This window comes from Larimichthys crocea, chromosome VIII, assembly GCF_000972845.2.
Source record: "Larimichthys crocea isolate SSNF chromosome VIII, L_crocea_2.0, whole genome shotgun sequence".
Taxonomy (NCBI): Eukaryota; Metazoa; Chordata; class Actinopteri; family Sciaenidae; genus Larimichthys; species Larimichthys crocea.
Genome location: NC_040018.1, coordinates 20,276,640 through 20,296,299, shown reverse-complemented (window position 1 = coordinate 20,296,299; position 19,660 = coordinate 20,276,640). Strand labels below are relative to the sequence as shown.

The 19,660-nt window shown below is 39.7% G+C and overlaps 1 protein-coding gene across 2 annotated transcripts in view; it reads right to left on the bottom strand.

Moving 5' to 3' along the window:
* unc13c (unc-13 homolog C (C. elegans)) overlaps window positions 1–1,928 on the bottom strand; it is a 95,581-nt gene extending 93,653 nt beyond the window's left edge. For both annotated transcript variants that reach the window (XM_019278897.2, XM_010731848.3), the window contains exon 1: window positions 1,343–1,928. The gene's annotated coding sequence lies outside the window, so the exon portion shown is untranslated. The remainder of the gene's footprint in view (window positions 1–1,342) is intronic.
* Window positions 1,929–19,660: the final 17,732 nt, after the last annotated feature.

Below are 19,660 nucleotides of genomic sequence, written 5' to 3'. Positions count from 1 at the left end.
AAAATAGTTGTGACAGAAGAAAATCTGGGAATTCCTGTGGTCCTGAGGTAGAGCCCCTCCCTTCTGTGACTCAGACAAGAGAAACCTCCAGAGAAGGGGGGAGCACCTCAACCACACCCACTCCCTGTGCTCTGAGCCACTGCTTCCCCAGGCCCTGCATTATTACCCAGGGAACTATTTCCCCCATTTTTTTTTTTTTTTTTTGTCTTAATGCATCAGATTAGCAGAGCGCTCTGAAACACTCCATTTCCTCACAGTTGTACAATATCTGCCACAAATGAGTGTCAGCTGGAGGCATGCTAACCTATTTCTCACAATAGTACAATCTGCTCTTTTTCTCCTAATGAAAACGCAAGTATGCCAATTTGAGGTTATTATGCTGCAAGCAATTATAGGTTACTACATGCTGTGATGTGCTGTTCATTCTCTTATCATCTCTAGGTGAGAGTAAGGATATTTTGTGCAAACCTTTAGAAACGGATGCACATAGATCAGAGATGCTCATGTGTTACGTCATGTCTCCAGAACACATGATTATGGATTATGGCCGAGTGTGGATTAGTGCACATGTGGGTGTGTGCATGCCTGTGCCTCTGTGGGTGCAGCCGTGCCTGCACAAACACACACACACACACATACACATGTGCGACATGCATGTCTCCGTGCATGGTTGCTCTTAAGCATGCATTTGCTGCTCTGAGAGACAAGCGAATGGTACCAGCGGGGTGGATGAGCATGTGAGGGTGTGTGCATCCTCAGATCATATTGCCCTCACGCCCATTCTCAGCTACATTCTGCCTCCCTTCTCCTAACCTATGTATTTCCCAACAGTGAAATATCTGCCTGCAGCCTTAGGAAACCAGCCAATATCACAACAGATTGTCTTCCCTCATAAATCAAAATATTACCATTTCTTTTGGCCGGCATGACGAGAAGCAGTCTCATCGCAATTTGCTCAGTGTGAAACAACAGCATTGCTCACATGCGTTCATGTTGAGCGTTATGCATAACAACATAGGGAAGGTGTGAATGAGAGCAATGGGACATTTGTGGAATCGGCTGTGTTTTGCATCGGACGTGGATTTTAGAATAAACAACAGACCGATTAAATATCACCTTCATTATTTGAATTTTCACCCCATCTACATCGACAGATGATGCCATCTAACCGCATCATTCCCAAATAACGTTTCATTAATCCACTGACAGGGCCACAGAGGAAAGGGGAGGGAAGCAACAAGAAGATATAGGATGAAGTCAAACAGTCAAGACCCCCCATCACAGCCCCGCCGCCATGCAATAACGCATCCAGCGCCCAAATGGGCTCCGCCGCTGCACATACCTGGTTGTGTCAAATCCCCGCGCAGGACGCCAGCGGCAGTGAGCACAAGTGAGCCGTGTGGAGCCGAATCCCCGGTTTCAGCGAATGGTCGGTACGAGGAGGGCAGCTGGGGAGGGGAGGGAGGGGAGAGAGCGAGCGGCTCGGTGCGCAGCTGCCTGCTAATACCAGAGCTCACAGCATCTCTCCACGTCCGTCAGACGCCACATCCCACTGCCCTGCCTCCGCGCAGAAACACACACACACCTCTCCTCCATGCCACCTCGCTGTACTCCCTCTCTGTTTCTCTCTTTCTCTCTCTCTCTCTCTGTCACTGGCACCTCTGCTCCCCTCTTCGTGTTAAAAAAGATGCTGCCTTTTAATGCAGCAAGCTGGGTTTTATTTGCTTGACACACACGCACACACACACATACGCACACTCACACACGCAAACGCAAACGCACGCACGCACGCACACACGCCCCTGCTAGTAGACTGTGTCACAGCACGGGGCGTCTAGTCCAAAATGGGATGCAGACGGGTGGTGGTGGCGCTGATGGGGAGGCAGACAGCGCTGCTGCTGCTTCTGGGCTGCCCAGACTGAGGCTATGCTCGCTGGCTGGAGGATGTCTATCCCTCCCCCTGTACCAAAACTCTCTCTCTCTCTCTCTCTCTCTCTCTCTCTCTCTCTCTCTTTTACTCACTCACACACACACACACTGTGTGTGTTTGGGGGTATTTTATGTGTGTGTGTGTGTGTGTGTGTGTGTGTGTGTGTGTGTGTAGGATAACTGTGTGATCCAACCACTGCAAAAAAAAAACTACACATTCCGATAGAAACATGGAGTGATGTAATAGGGTCAATAAACCTTGAGCACAGCACAGATCCACACTGAAGAACAATGTTAGGTTTCAGGGGTTGGGGGTGGGGGGGGTATTTCTTTAATTTTGCGTCCAGGCTCTCGTGCACGCGTTGCTGCGCACGCGCCCCTGCTTTTATGCGCGCGTGCACAGGTTTATGGGCATGCCTGCTGGGCACGAGGAGCGCACTTTCATCTTTTACTGTCAAACACACACTTTATAATCCCGGCTAACCTAAGAAGACCGGCATCCGAGCTTTGCGTACACTCACACATCATCTAATTACGTCGCTCAGCTCAAATGTCGTCATACATGACTTCTCATTGGCGTTGTGTATTAGTCATCGATGTACTCCGTCGTGAAAACGCACGTGACTAAATTCTTACAGCTGTCATAACGAAAAAAAAAAAAAACAATTATTTGAAATGAAAATACACTTAACCTCGCCAAAAAATGGCAGGGCAATGGAAGAGAGGCAATTTTAGCCAATTGCTTTAATTTGTCCTTGTGTGACATTTCGCTAATCGAGACTTTAATATCATGTTGACAGGGGACAAATGAAGACGGACACAGTGAAATGGAAACATTGCAGGTAAAGTGTGATATGATAGTCCACATTATTTCACCGCCCCCCCTCAAGCCTTGGCGGTGATTAAGCATTCAAATAAAAGCCATCTCTCTCCTCCTCTTATCTCTCAGCCCCTCCACCCGTGTGCGTGAGTGTGCGTGAGTCTGCCTCACTCTGTCAGTCTTGCTTCCCTCTTTTCAGCTGAGATGTGTGTCATGCGTTCCTCCAACAGCCACTAATTGTCTGGCCTCCAAGCGAAATCACATTTCTCTCTCGCTCTCTCTCTCCGTCACATTGGAGAGAGGTAGGGATGTACTGATATGTGGTAATGTGCGCAAGCGCGTGAAAAAGGGAGAGGGATGGGGGGGGTGCTGGTGTCGTGTATGGCTGCTGTACGCCCCCTACTGGCGATATAAGCAACCGCAAGTTTGAACCTCAGCTGTTTCAGAGGCAATCTGACCGAAATGATCCCCTCCAATTACTGCAGTGCACTTGTGTTCAGCCAAAGATAGCAAAGCAAAGCAAATGTTGATTTATTTTAGCATTTGATATGGTTCAGTTCAAGTCTAATGTGATCTAAGACTTGGGTGAATTAGTAAATTAGTAGTGTCTTGAAAATGCTACGAAGTATTTCAAAATAGTAGACTTTCAATTACAAAGCTTATCACCCAGTGTTGTCTGTCACAGTCATTTCCTATCAGTAAAAAGTTATATGTTTAAAAAATCAGCTACACTACAATGGTTGGTCCACTACTCTACTGTTCATCCACTGCTTGTGTATTTCACTCTCCCATTTTCTGCTTTCTCTGAGATCCTTGCTACTGTTTGTGCCTTCAGCTGCCAAGGGACAGCTAGCCAAGACTCCTGAGGTCTCCTCCACCTCCATCCCCCACCCTCCTCTCCTCTCTCTAGCCCTCGCCTCTCCAAGCTTGTGTAACAGCTATAATCCATTTATTTCTCTGGTTCCCTCTTTTTGACAGTGATCACCCACAATGTTTAGTTTTTATTTTGAATTGGACACAATCCATATCAAAGACACCCATGTCTCTGATTATTATTGTTTTGTTTTTATGCATATATGTGGATTTGATTAACATGAGGGAATATTTTCTACCCTTTACAGTAAATCTGCTTTTCAGAAAAATATTCTGAGCGTAACCTACAACAACCTCTGTACACCCTGATGACCAGGTAAGCAGATTTAATGAGCATTGCTTCTTAACCCTCAAACTCTAATGTGCTGTCAAAAACAAGGTCTGTTCCAGTTGTCAATCATTCCCAATTAAGTTACCATAGCATCATTTGAAACACAAGTTCATCCAGGCCACGGTGCTGATAGAAGGGAAACAAATTTGAGGTGCATCTGTTAATTCCAGCAATAGCTCCTGGCTTTGTACAACTATGAATCAAGGAATGTTTGACCTGTTTATTTCTGTGAGCTGACTGAAACCAAAAACAAAAGTAAGGAATATTTTCCCAGGCAGCCAATATGCTTTTAAAAATCAGTGATTCAATCTAAAATTATGGCATTTTGTGACCAATGTTTAGTGCAATGTAGATTTCTGTTGTGCAGAGTTAATTTAACCCAATTTAAATTATTTCACATATGAACTCATCTTCTAGCCCATTTGACAATGGGCTGCCATCTGTTCTGAAAAGAGTCATTGACACTATTGGTCCAAGCCCACATGTGAAGAGCCCTCCTGTTACTTGCTGTGTCCCCAACCTCATTGATAAAACATTGCACTTCTATTGAAATAAAAAAGGATTTACAGATTTCTCACTGCCTCAGGACTATAGGTCTACTGTATCTTTATTCCTAGTTATATCCAGAATTCACTGAATAAAAAATAGTGCTTAATTAATTAATTCCTATCTGTTATTAGCAATTTAAATTCTACAATCTGTTGTGTCATAAATCATCCTCAGTAGATGGATGGTGGTGGCTGTTACATGCTGTTCTACTCAATTTTAGTGCTGCGTTTTACAGTATTGATCTTTCTGGATAAGCTCTAAAGTACATCTGTCTAATAGAAATTTTTGACACTTCTCAAATGATTGTGATTCCTCGGTAGCTATTTTAGTGGTGTTCCTCAGGGATCAATTCTTGGCCCAATCTTGTTCTGTGTATTTGCTCTCTGTATTTTGTCATTTCAATCTGTATTATTGATGTTACGCTAATGTTCTATTGAACCTCTTATGTAACCACAATGAGCCAATAAAGCTAGATAACTCAAAATTGCCTTACTGTGATAAAAGAAGGAATTTCTTTTTAAAAAAAAAAGCTGCTCAACTCCAACAAAACAGAGATTACACCCATAACAGCTTATTCATCTCTCCCCAGCTCAGGTCAGTTATGAACTTTACAGCAAGGCTTTTGGCAAATAGGTCATACATTACAAGGTTTCTCTTGTAGCTTGTCTCTCACAGCATTTCAGACATTTATTTTCGACTTACAATGCACTGCATGGAGAGGAGTAACGCTCTCAGAGCACAGCCTGTTTGCTGTTTCAAAGTCAAGGCTGAAAGCTAAATATGTTGTTGTGTTTGCCTTCATAACTGATATTAATCTTTTGAACATATTCCCTCAAAGCCTCAGAGAGATCAGATCAAATATATAAACTGATTTTTTACTTCAGTTTGAAAAGTTTCTGCATTCTCTCTCTTATGAGACTGTATTTGTGTATTGCTTTTTTCCTCCTCTGGCAAATATTATTACTATTAATCTTCGCCCTATATTATCTTTTTCTACCAAAGGTTGATGTTCCCCCTTTCCTAATCTGTTGGCTAAACTCACTGCTCCACATAAAGCACAGAGCCAGAGAGTCATACCTCAGGCTAGTCTTGTCAGTATACTATATATAAATTTTTGTGAGTATTTGTATGTTTTTGTTTTGTTTTCTGAACCTGCAGAAGTGTCAAAAGACTGAGTTGCTGAGTGCATGTGACCTTTGCAGAGACATGATTTGCATGCTTAAGAAACACCATAGCACAAGAGTTAAAGCTTTCATCTTAATCCAGAGGAATCAAAAATATCATTCAGCCATCTCCCATGGCAAACCTTTATCCTCTGAAGGCAGAAACACAAGAAAATTGGCACCAATGAGATAGGCAGATGGCCTTTATATAGCCCTTTAGTAGTTAAAATCCTTCCATTGGAGCATAAAGAGATAGCCGTGGGCTGATGTAGCATTAAATCTAGCGCATGACCATCAGCTTGAAGAAAAATATCTTTTCATTTATGTTGAGAAGAGAGAGAGCACATTAAAGGAGTGGATTCAGATCACACAGCTGTCGACACACAGCTGGCATCAATTCACGCTGCCTTCAGCACTATAGGAGAGGATTCACATTTTCATCATATGAGCACCTGGTGAACCAGAGAGTTTAATATTGTAACTGGGGGTCTGCAGAATGACAAAGAAGAATTGTTGTGAATTGAAAAGACGAGAGAGTAATGTTGGTGATGGAATATTTTTTACACCCATCAATGTCACCCATCCTGTGTTGATGAAGTCTGAAATTGTTCTCGAGTAAATTCACACCTGAAGCAACTCCAATAACATGTTTCAAAAGGTCCATTAAATTCTTATTGTATAAGAAATCTCAGTTATGTTGATCATGGCCATCACTGTTTGTCAGTTTGTTACAATTTCTCAGCAATGAAACAAGATTAAACTATGACAACGGTAACATGTTGGTATTAAGCAGGTGATGTTTTCCATATTCACCAACTCAGTTTGGTGTCTCAGCATGCCAGCATTTGTTAATTAGCAGAAATAATTAGAAAGTACAGCTTATTGGAGTGCCATTAGTTTGCAGGAATTTAGTCAGAAACCATAATATTGAATTTGAACCTGGTCATGATGGTAGATGCAGAGTGAAGGGCTCATCAGCATTATCACAATTTAATCTTGAGGGAGACATGTATCCATCCATCCATTTTCTTTAACCACTTATCCTCATCAGAGTCACGGTGGATCTGGAGCCTATCCAAGCTCAGTTTAGGCGAGAGGCAGGGTACACCCTGGACAAGTCGCCAGCTCATCACAGGACAGGGACAAAAATGTTTGTACTAAATGTGATAGAAAATCATTCAATAGATGTTGAGACATTTTACCCCAAACCACAAATATCAACCTTGACCTCTTTTGCTAGATAAGGAAAAACTCCAACCTATTTGTGCCACTACAAGAAAAGTTGAGAGAAATCTTGTGGCAATCCATCAAATAGTTGTTGAAATATTTCAGTGTTTATAGAAAAAAATGTATGGAGACAACCTAATATGCTCATTGGGGAATGTAAAAGATGGCCTTTCTTTTTATTCTTTCTATAATATTTGCCCCAAACCTATGTACAGTGAAAGATAAGCAATTTCATCTGACTGATAATCACATATAAGGTGTCACTAAGTACTCAAAGCTTTAATAAAGGGTACTTCTGTGGAATCATTGATAGTCCATTGAATACAAGTAAGTGTTTTGGTGTCAAGTTCAAGATAAAGATGAAGAGGGTTGTGTTAAGATTTTTCAGTTTGTGAAAATATGGATTTCTTGCACTTCTGTGTTTATTCTTTTTTGTGTTTCACAAAACACCACCATCTTGTCTGGATTCCAATCTACAGTTTGAGAAAGAGAGTGGTCTTTGGGTTCACAAGATGTCAAGAGAGATGCAATGGATCAATCAGAGGGTGTTTAAGTCCCTGGCAGAGTCAGAGTCCTCTCTTCAATTCACCCAACTGCTGCATTGCAGATAAAAAACCCTGCTCTGCCAGACACCTTTTACACACAACAGGGACCAGCTAACGTCCCATACTCAATAAATGACACACTATCAGTTAGAGGGTATATTTTTCAGAAGTCATTTTTAGTATATATGAAACCGGGAAAATCCAGTACACCAACCAAAAAAATGTTGAGTGCTTGCCATAACTGCCCATTTAGTATCACAATCACAATACACAAGCTGTAATCCGTCATGGGTCTTAATGGAAGTGACTCCAAATGAGTCCATATGCATTACAGAGGTGGCAATTTGATATAAAAAAAATAATTGTGGTTTTAAGCTGGGTTTCAACCCCTTCAAACATCTGCACAGGCATAAATCATCTCACTGTATGAGAATTATTACATATTTTTCACTCAAGCAGTCAATTTGGTGCTTATTTATTCCTGCTCACTCACTTGTTTAACTTTGCAAGTCATACCTGAAGAGGCTTAGTTGTTCATGCTTACATTGAAAAGAGTTTGGATTTATAAATGTAAAATTAATCACATTTACTACAGCAGGCATTTTTAATTTTGTGTCATTATAATGTAGGTGGATAATAAAGAATACTGAAACAAAAATATCTCAAATAGATATCTTATAGTTGTCACTTTAGGGTTGGTGTTTATTTGTTAAGCTGTATGCATTCATGGAAAATCTCATTTTGAAATATGATAGGAATTAGATAAACTTGATATTAGTTTCTGGGGTTTCAACTGTGCCCACGATTAAAAGTTTGACACAGAAGTTCAAGCTAGCGAAAATGCTAAGATAATGTGGTTTTCTAGATATCGAAAGCAAAAGACTGAAGAAGTACTGCTACTGCTGCAACAGTAACTGTGCAAAAAAAAAAACACCAATAACAATGATGATAAACTCATTCTGTGCAACATGCTACTAGTTAAATTAAATGAAAGTACAAAACAACACAATGTAAGCCTTCAGGTGTTCATAAGGACACAATGTGGTTTGTTCAAACTGCTCTTTGATAATTCTGAAGGTGTAAAAAATCTGTAGTTTGACATCTAAATTGCATATATATACCACCAGAATTTAGATGTGGCAAAGCAATTTGTCAGTACGGTACCATTGTGCTGCTTCACTGAGCTAATTATCATCGTTGCTGTTGACTGCAGCAGGTAAACCGGCATGTATTCAGAAAGTGAGTGAGGCTCAACACTTGAAATCCTTAATGGACCAAGAGCTTATCCTTGAAAAACAGACATGTCATGCCCCAGACGACAAACTGTCCTGCTCCTCTGAAACCCCTGGCATTTTTTAATGGAATATTTCACAGCTAGAACCAAAGTAATTATTCTTACTGCTCACGCTGCCTAGCAGAATTGTCTCAATTACTGATGCTGTTTATACCTTAACTAACTGTGTTAAGCCGTCAGTTTGGAGGTGGAGATGATATGTCAAACTGTAATGCGCAATGGTCAATTAATGATGGTAACTCCATGTGGCTTGGTTGTTTGACACATTGAGGTGTTGTTTGACACCTGTCACCACCAGAAAACATTCCTGTATACACTGTTATTTAACTAGCACTAGCAAGCATGAATAATCCAATCTGATGTCTGCAGCAATATTAGCACAATTGTTGACTTATTCAAAAATCTGATGTAATCTTTTCCAGAGTTACTCACATTTAACACGTAATATACTGATGAGTCATGACAAAGAACTAAATGTTCAGCTGTCCTCGCTCATTGTTGATTGCAGCAGAATTTCTGTGTCATTCTATATGATGAATACTTGACTCACAAATGTGACCATTAAAGAAGGGACTTCATCACTGTCACATTCCCAGGCAACCAACAGAGACTAGCCAGGCATTTGAAATAGTCCAGCACATAACTCCACAAAGCCACAACTTGATATTTTGATTAAATACACCACATAATGTGTTTATTAGGGAGTTTAGGTGTGATTTCAGTAGTGGGAAGAAACGCATGTTTTTAGTCTTTGTGCTATGCTAACCATCTTCTGTCTAGTTTAATAATAAATAAACAGACATGAGACTGGTATGGACCTTTTCATCTTATTTTCACAAAGAAAGTCGATAAGGAAAAAGTCCTTGGGGCTTAGAAGACTTTTGTGATTGGGGGGCATTGGCCCTGGGCAGCAGGTGCAGAGTCCAGACACTTATGATGGTGGCTGATGAATCTGTTGAGGCTGATGGTGGAGGAAATAATGAAGCTAATGAATCTGCAAAGACTGGACGGAGATGGAGAGGTAAAGGAGCATGCATTACAGCAGCAGGAGAATGATTTTTTAAAAAGACAGCAGGAAGGTGAAAGGTTAACAATACATGTGTGTGGCTCTATTGTACAGATGTGACCAGCTGGTCTAACAGCAAGGAAATAGGAGTGAGCGTGCATAAGAGGAGTGAATAGCAGGATGGGAAGAGAAATTAACGGCAGGCTTACAGTATATGGGAAAGAACAGTGTTCCTGACTGAACCTACGCTAGAGTTTAATTTATATCAGTTCAATTTAACTTGATGGCAAAGCTCAATGTGTGACTTGATTTGGCTTGAAGTGACCTAACAAATGAGGACCCGAGACTCAATTTGAGAAGTGGCCCTTTGGCGCAGAACAAGAACGTAATATTTGAGAACTTGTGACCAGCTAGGGTGAGCAAGCCTCACCTCTGGGTAGTGGTGTCACTTAATGATTCAGCCTCACCCAGAGCTGGGAGCTACTGCTCCCTCCCTCTCTCAGTCTGTGTCCGTGTGTCCTGCTCTCTCTCACACACATTCAGAAGCCCAGAGGTTACAACCTGTTGATTTCCATTCGTTTCCCCAGCTCAGCTCATCACTACAACACACACAATATTACCATACACTGCACAATCATAACCCTGCAAAATTACAAAACCCCTGTAAGGATGAATATAACTGACACATGGAAACACTCAACATCATAACACAAGGTTGATAAACACTGTCAAAATATTGAAAATATGGTAACCAAGTGTATGTTCAGAGTGCACTCCCACTATCTTAAATATGTACAGCTGTACATGTATATTTGTTATGATTATATTATCAAATCATGCAAGTGCAACAGTCATAGCAAAAAAAAAAACAAAAAAAAAAATCCCAGTTTTGCTCTGCTGCTGACTTTCATTTATTACACGAAGCTCTCGCCAACGACTAAAAGTCAGTCCCAGATTTACTCTTGATCATCAGCTTCTCGCTCAGCCACTTTCCCCTTTCTCCATTAATGTCCTCTTTGGTTTCTTCCTCTCTGCCATTATATCCATCGAAACTGATGGTTTAATTCTCTGCTTGCCCAGCTCCAGTTCTGGCGTAACATTGGCTCCGCTCCTCATCAACATTCCCCGTGCATCTGGGGCCTGAAATCCTCCTGGTTCCTCCTGAACACCTTGTCGCACAAACATTAACACCCCAGTGCTCTGGATTCACAGTCCCAGCTAACACTAACACTAGCTAACAGCAAGAGCAAGCAAAGTCTACTAACATTACAGTTTGCAGCTGTTTACTGTCCATCAGAAAACTCAGAGAGTTGAAGCGGAACAACTGGTGGACATCGAACACAAGTTACATAGTGCAAGAACAGGCATAGGCAGAGTGTGAATTACAGACCTATTATTTAAAATCTGTACTTTTATGGTAGAAAAGTTACACAATGTTATTTTAACTGTTTGTTGACTGCAGCTCATAGGATAGTTAGACCAGATGGCATGTTCAACCACCTGCCAAATCCCAAACTGTGCACAACAGCATTCACACAGTGCAATAGTGCAGCCATATATTTTATTTGCTCTCTCTCTCACACTCTCACTCACACAGTGTTGCCCAGGTGTGGATGCCTGATGCTTCAACAATGAGAGAGACGATAGCTGATTATCATTTAAAATTAGCTCTGAGCACTGCAAAGGCTCTCTACAATGCCGCAGTAACGCCACGGCTGTGTCAGCGCAGCACTTCCTGTTTACGGTTTATTCCCACAGCAGGCTGCAGACGCCAGATAACAACAGCACAAAGCATGCTGGGAGATAAAAGCGCCACAAAATGTGCTGGGGCCCCCGTAGTGCCTGTCGCTGCCTGATGTGGCATCAGTCAGTATTACTGCTGAGAGTGGTACTCCCTCAAAACAACCAAGAACATGAGAGAAAGAGACGAAAGGAAGAGAGATGTACGTTTGTGATACAGTCAACATATACTGTTTAAACATTTACAAAACACCACAAATTTCGTTGTTTTAGACTCTGTAACGCATGCTGAATTCAGCCATTAAGCAGCTACCATTTCAAAGCTCGTGCTACTCACTGAATTTCTATTCCATATGTTTGTGGTTGAGTGAACACATTTCTATGATAAAGAGTCTTGCCTGAAACCAAAGGACGTGAAGAATAATAGCAGGGTAGTAGGGTAATAGTCCAAGGCTAAAGAGATGGACTCATAAAATAGACCCCAGTTTTGAATCCCAAGTAAATCAGCTAAAATTCTCGGGGCCGGTGCTTAAAATGCCACTTAGTGTCAGTCAGGTTTGTTCTAGCCTTGAGCAAGAGACACATTTCCAATTACAGGGTCATACAAGTCATGGAAACGCGGTTGGTATGGGTGGACAGAGAAACTAAGGGTTATGTGTGTGTGTGCAGAGATATTTTTTAAGTTAGATATACAATATATCTGAGAGTTATTCTTCTTCTGGGATTATTTATGGTGTATATACTCATATACAGTGCAGAGCAGGACAGTAAGGCATTTTTCATCGTTTTGGCTGCAGAAGAGCCTACTGGATTCGGAAATGAAACAATGACTTTGGGGTTAAAGTGCTGACTCTCAGCTTAAATTTTAGGGTGTGATGAATTGTGTCGTATACAGTTTGAGGATTTCAAAGTTTTTCTAGTCAACAGTTACTGTTGATGCTCTGACTGGCCTGTACTGCTACCATTTTGGAGGATTTTTGATTTTGAAACACAAGCTCAGTAGGACTTCTGTTTGTCTTTGAAACTTGCTGGTTTGCTTGTCTGTATTTTCAAGATTTAGGATTGTGAAAAAATTGCAGGAGGGCTACACTTCTTTATAAAAGCACCTCTTCACACACACCTTTTGAGGAGGACAGTGCTGGTGATCCATTCATAGAAACATTTTTGACATCACAATGTAAAAACACTGACATTTCATTTTATATTTATTTTTTAGAATCCAATCAGTTCATAAATTAGCAACACTAAAAGTCAATAGCCGCTCTAATAGTACAGTAACATCGCTAATTAGCACTAAACAGAAAGAATTATGCAAACTGAAATTTTAACCAGATGACGGCACTAGATGAAAAGTCAAGGGTTAAATGTTAAAATGTAACAATCCATCCAATAGTTAAGATATTTCAAAATGTCAGCCAAGGTAATGCTGTAAAGAAAAGGCCAGAAGATCACCAAATTAAAGTCATTAAAATCATCAGAGAATCAAGTATCTATCTAGTAGATGTTGTGATATTTCACTGAATAAGTGAAAACACTGACTTGTTGGTGGTTCTAGAGGAAAAGTCAGGAGATCACCAATGTGATTAGAAACCTTGACGGAGCTTAAAGCTCTGTAGCTTATTTTGTGGCAGTTCATCCAATAATCAAGATATTTCACTCTGAACCACCAAAGTCAACCTTATTTTGGCACTAGAAGAAAAGTCAGAGGATCAACAAAATCAATGAGATTCATCTTCTAGGGATAATGAGTGTCTGTACAAAATGTCATAACAATTTGTCCACTAGTTCTTGAGTCTTTGCCTTCTATAGAGCTGCTTGCATTGCTAAAATGGTTTAACATTGGTATAAACAGTGTAAAGACTCTCTGGCTTAAGTGGCATACACGTCTAATAAAACCAGTTTAAATTGTGGATTGTTGTTTTGGTGTGTCATTGTTGATGGATAACCTTTAGAAATAAGAAAAGGTTGGTGTGAATTAGAAGCTACGAACACTATGAATGGCATGGTCACCTTTATCCACATAAAAGTGGATACATATATGCAACTACAGCTGTACTGTATGCTAGGTTTAAAGCTGAAACATCTTTTTTAGTTTTATAAGGTCACATCTATTCCTCAAAAATAACAACTGGATATGCTCTCTGCTGATTTCTCCTGATTCCTTCCTTCAACAGCAATTTTCATGAACTACCACAGCAGCAGAGAGGCTTCTCTAATCTGTGCTATCCACACAGTGAAGAGCCTTCATTGGGGAGATCACTACACCCATGAGACCGCTTCATTAGGAGTGAGTGCAAACGTACACATATACACATATAGTAGATGTGTCCTTGCGAGATCCTTCCACTGACATCCATGTCAGTGATTAACTCTAACCTTAAACATCTGTACCACATGCCCGATGTGCAGTGCTTACTCCAATATAGCTCCAAAATGACCTGACTTTTGCAAGAATAACCTTACTCAAGAGTAGAAGTCCAATTAGCGCACACAATACTGCAAGCATGCAGAAGTGCACAAAAAGACACGTACTATACTGTACTTCACAAACAAAACATGCACAAGTACATGTAGTATATTGTAGATGAAGGATGTTTCATAATATACAATAAGCTCCTGGATGGTTCCTCACTGGAATTAAGCTGTAAACGTCAGCGCATACGTCTGTCATTGGAGAATATGTCTGCCCTCACTACAATAGGCTAATTATGTTTCAGCCTCAGTGATAAATGTGCCTCTGCTTTGATTTACTTGCAGCTGCCCTACCTGTATTCATGATCTGCCTTTCCCCTCTCTCTCCTTCAAACACACATAACACACATGCACACACATACACAAAGTTGAATTCCCCCAAGAGCAATTATCATGGAGTTCTACAGTATGAACTTGTGTTATTAATCTCTATACTGACTTTGCTGTGACAATACTTTTTGCAGTTATTTACAGAACCATTCCTGGTCAGTGATTTTTACTGGGGCCTATAATTACAGGCACAAATAAGATGCTATAGAGAAACACAAGCTCAGAGAGTGAGTGTGCTTGTTATTAGGCAGGTGTGGTGTGAGGGAGGAATGATTTAAGTCAACGAAACAGAGATACCTAAGCCAACTGTCATAGTCGATCACATATCTACAAGTAAGAGGAACATACTATTTATATACTGTATATAACAACTTACCCGAAGAACACAGCCAAACAACTACTCATCTGTGTTTGCCACCACTATTGGAGAAGCAGAATCAAATAACAGGAAATTAACTGTGGTGATTAACAAGGTAACAATAAGGTCAAAAGACGTCTAAACATCCATTTAAACTGGACTAATCAAACATTTAGAGTCAAATTGATGATATTCAGTTCATAATCAGCAAATCGTTACATTGGTCAATATGGAATCAAATTATATTTGGCATTTTGCCCTAAGAAGTGACTTAGAATTATCAATTGACTATCAGAATTTTTGCAGACTATTTTTCCTGCCATGAAATGTGGTATCACTGAAAATAATTGCAAAAAAAGCAACTGCAGACCTGACTCGAGTTTCTTTGTGAATATGTGTTTAGGTGAATATGTACTGTTGGTTGTTAGCATATCGTTGCCTGGCAAGTCCAGGATTGGCTTTCCGTTTCTGTTACTCCAGAGGAGTAGGTCTGGCTCTAGTCTAGTATATCCAGATGCAGCCATTCTCAGCTACCAGAAAATTATGTGCAGGATGTAATATAAGCTATTGTTAGAGTTAATGTTCGAATAATTAGAGAAAACTGAATATACATTTTTTTTATTTTCTATAATATTAATAAGGGATTTTAAAATGGTAATAAAGGGATCAGAGCACTGCCCCTGGAGCTACTATGTATATATATGCAATGAGTGTCTGTTTGTATTTGTTTTTATTGGCATGCAGTAGTTAGTGAGGCTATTGAGAGATGAACAGAGGAGCATGGTTAACAACGGGGGTATGGAAATGGAGAGGCGAGCTGAGATCGTAACAGATGGCCTCTCTGGACTTCATCCATAGGCTTCATGAACACACACACACACACACACACACACACACACACACCCACCCACACACACACACACACACACACACACACACACACACACAACATACACACATATTCACAGCCAGTATTTTTGCACTGAAAATGCCTGTTGGGGAATCACAGATGAGCTTTCTGTTTGTTTGCTCAGAAATGGTAAAGGCCTTTAGCACCAGTGACACGCTCTGCTCACCTTTAATACTATTATTTTAAAAAATAATAATAATAATAATAAAATAAAAAAAAAATGTTTACATTCTACTCTTTTCTAATATCCCCACTTAAACCTAACAATCCTGATATTCCATCCTGCACATTCTATCCGTTTTTTTAAACAAGCAAAAATGACTTTTTTGACAAGTCAGAATCTGTTATCAATCTGCAATAGAGCAGCTTTTTCATTTGCTGGAGAACACACAACAAGAGATCTGAGGCACTCCTCATAAGGTTAAAGCAATTAGCTTGTTCATTGAACATGTAACCTCCCCTTGTTAACATTTACTAATTGTAAGCCTCGTCTTAAAGCTCTTGTGTATTGTTGCAGAAATGAACGAACAAAATAGACGCGGTATGCCGTTGAGGATGGAAGATACATTAAGATGCCTGTGAGGCTCTCACTCCAAACCAACCCTGTTAAAGACTTTGTGAATGAGGAAAGCAAATGGGAACTCTCTAAATTATGATAATCCTTTGAGAACTTCTTTGCATTTTATTAAAACCACTGATGCATGAAGCCATTACTAAACTTGATTTCACCAAAGGAAATCTGTAATGATTATCTAAATAGAAATCGAAACAGAATAACTTTGAAACTACTTACCACCATCCTCATGTGGTGTTCAGTAGTTTTATAACATGTACTGAAATTATTTTCTATATTGTATGTGTATATAAAGCTACAAACTATGCTGTATGACATTGGTTACTATATTTATGATATATTTTTTATACATTTTTTCTTCAGGCCAAGTTTGGTTTGTTTTGTTTTTAGAAACTTTGATTGTTAACTTGCTGTTGTGGTCAAGTGCCACTACACTCAAATACTAGTCATAGGCTGCCTTCTCACATAACCACCACTTCAACTACTGCATGTCCCAGAAATTTTGATCAATTGATTGCACCGCACTCACTCACTGCTCTGGCAATTTGGAAAAAAGGAGTTTACCAGCTCACTCAATCATCACAATGGCTTCAATTGATCCTAAGTTGAATATGCTTTCATTTACCCTCAGAATCCGTACTATCAATTAGAACTTGGTTGAATCCATCACAGTGGCCAGTGGCTATAGAAGGCTAACTAAACAATCCAGCTGACATGTTTTCTGCATATGTCTAATAAGCTTAATGGAATCTGGGCACGTTTCACTGTGGCCTGTGGAGTGACCTTCCACATGCAGTAAATCAAATCTCCTAATTCTTTATGTCTTAAAGTATTTAATTGAAATCCTTGAAAATCGATGAAAATCAGGTTTAGTAAAGAACATCCTTCCTACGTATGTGTCAGTGACTAACCAATTCACGCTAACTTTAATGAACATGTTGTTGAAGAAGAGCTGCCTCACATTTGTATATTAATTTATGTACATTTTGGAGTGAAAATGCTCTGTGATGACACAGCGGCAATGCCAAATTTGCTCCTGATCAACTCTGGAGGCGGTGGTGATATTTTATTAATACATATATTAAATGGATGAATCTTAGTTGCATTTTTTACTCTAAAGTTTTGTACTCTCTCCTTGCATACAGCAACCTTTAGAGTACATTAATTGCAGGTTCAACAGAGTAAATGTGTAGTGCTGATGTTGTTTGCAGGTGACTGATTGTACGGTCATGCTCTAATGTGTTCAAGTGCATCTAGGCCCTCCACAAACAGACCCAGGGGAAAGAATGCTCACAAAGCTACAATATATTAACTGGCACCATAAATAGATAATCTAGCCAAAACTGTCTGTTACTTATATTTTGATTGATTTTCACCGCAGGCTGTTTCAGCTGAAGGTCTCTCTTCATCTATTTGTTTTAATTGGCCTGACTGAGGGGAATCATGCATGTCAATGACATTCAGAAATTTACACTGGTCTCTTTATACAGAAATCTCCTAGCACTGCACACTCATTTTTTTTTTTTCCGTTTGCATGCAAACTGTTTGGCCTCTTTAACCAGATTTCAATTCATCCAAATATCAACCCTGAGGAAAAACCACAGGATATGTGGTTGTTGCGAAATCTCACAAATATAAATAATACACTTAAATAATAACAGAGCACTCGGATCCTTGTTATGAGCCTGAAATTAAAGGTCTCATAATAATAGCTGTGGGATGGATGATGAGTCTTTTAAGAAGGGATTTACCTAATGAGAATAAGATCATGTACATTGTCAAATTCAAGACACAGGTTCAGACTACTTGTGGGATTTGTGAACTTTACCTAAACAAAGTGACACAGTATTGATCTTTGACTCATTAGCATATAATAACAAGTGCTATATATACTAAAATAATGGTTAAGCGTAGTAAATACATTAGTTAAGTACAATGGTTCTGCCATTTAAGTGCAAACTTTTAGTGCACTGTGCTAAGGTTGCATCTTGAGTCCACAGGGCTCATACCATGCTCCTTAAAAAATAAAAGCATTAACTCTCAAGACTCCAAACTGTATATGCTAATCGTAGGTCTCATATGTAAGGAGATAATCCATGCTTTAGCATTTATGCAGTAACTCCACTGGTACATCAGTTGGTTTCTGGTTGTGTCACCCGCACATTTCAATACAATCAATCAATCCACTAGTAACCCTCTAGCCTGCCTTAGACAACGTTCAGACATCTTGATTTACAAAGTAAGCTCTGCAATCTGATGGCACCCATAGAGGCACACATGTAAGCACGTACTTATCTCCTCGTTGTTCTCATTTAGAGCAGACCAGCCGTAGTGGATTTTAAGAGTTGGGTGACTGGGTTAAAGGTGTCTCCCTGTGCTAAGTGTAAGCACCAACTGAATCGGAGACCTCAACCATCAAAGAATCTGTCCGTCCATCTGTTTGTGTGTCTTACTAAATAAATAACAGACACAGACTAAAAAGTACATGTGGCTTTGGAAGAGCTGTCTGTCTGTGCTAATTTACAATAATTTTGGACAAGCTCTTTTACACTTTGAATTTTAATTGGGCAAGTTGAAAGTTCCCACAGTTACACAATGTCTTCCAAAATAAAAGTTCCACAAGCAAAGAGGAAGGAAAATGAAACCTGTTTATTATAAACGACACTCTTAAGCACATGACCAGATGGCTTGCAATTTGAAACAAACATAAGTATGTATTTTGAGAGACACTGGAAGACAATGTCATCTGCAGCAAGAAAAATACAAGAATACAATAAGATCATAAAAACATCCAGATAAGACCAGTGTGGATTGTAGAGTGGCAAGATTGTAAACTATATTTTTTTCTTCACATAACATTGGAGAGGTGGAGAAATGATCAATCAAAATGGCAAAATGTGAATACTAGGTTCCATCTGCTTTTTCCTGCCATGCTCCAGTTTACTTAATAGAGTGAAAACAAAATATTTGACTGTCCTAATAAAGGGAAACATTCCCAAAATGATGGTGTAAATAATGAGGAAAACAGAAAAGTATCTTTTCTTTTTTTCTTAGATATATAGAATGACTACTTTAAGTACTTTCTTTCAAATGGAGACATATAAGGTTGACCAGACTAATTAACATTTGAATTTGAAAAAGATGACCAACATTATTAAGATTTCCACACGAAGGCTGGCATAACCCAATTAGTTGATCTTGCGTTTAAGGGATAAAGAAATGGAGAATGGACTGGTATCACTGGAACAAAGTTTATTGGCACGTGAAACAAGTTAAACAGTGGAAAATATTTCCCATTCAAATGCTTGTTATGCAATATTCTGCTAGATTTTGTATGAAAGATATGATAAATGTGAAAGATGACATGAATCTGACATTGCTGCATGTCTTCACTTCAGCTAATTTGTAGGGAGCTGCTGAACACAGCTATTCATATTAAATTCGTAGTGCGGGACCTTAAATGGTCCAAAACCCACTAAAAATAGGCTGCAGGTTATCTTTACACCCACCGATGACCGAATCTGCATTTTATACTGTCT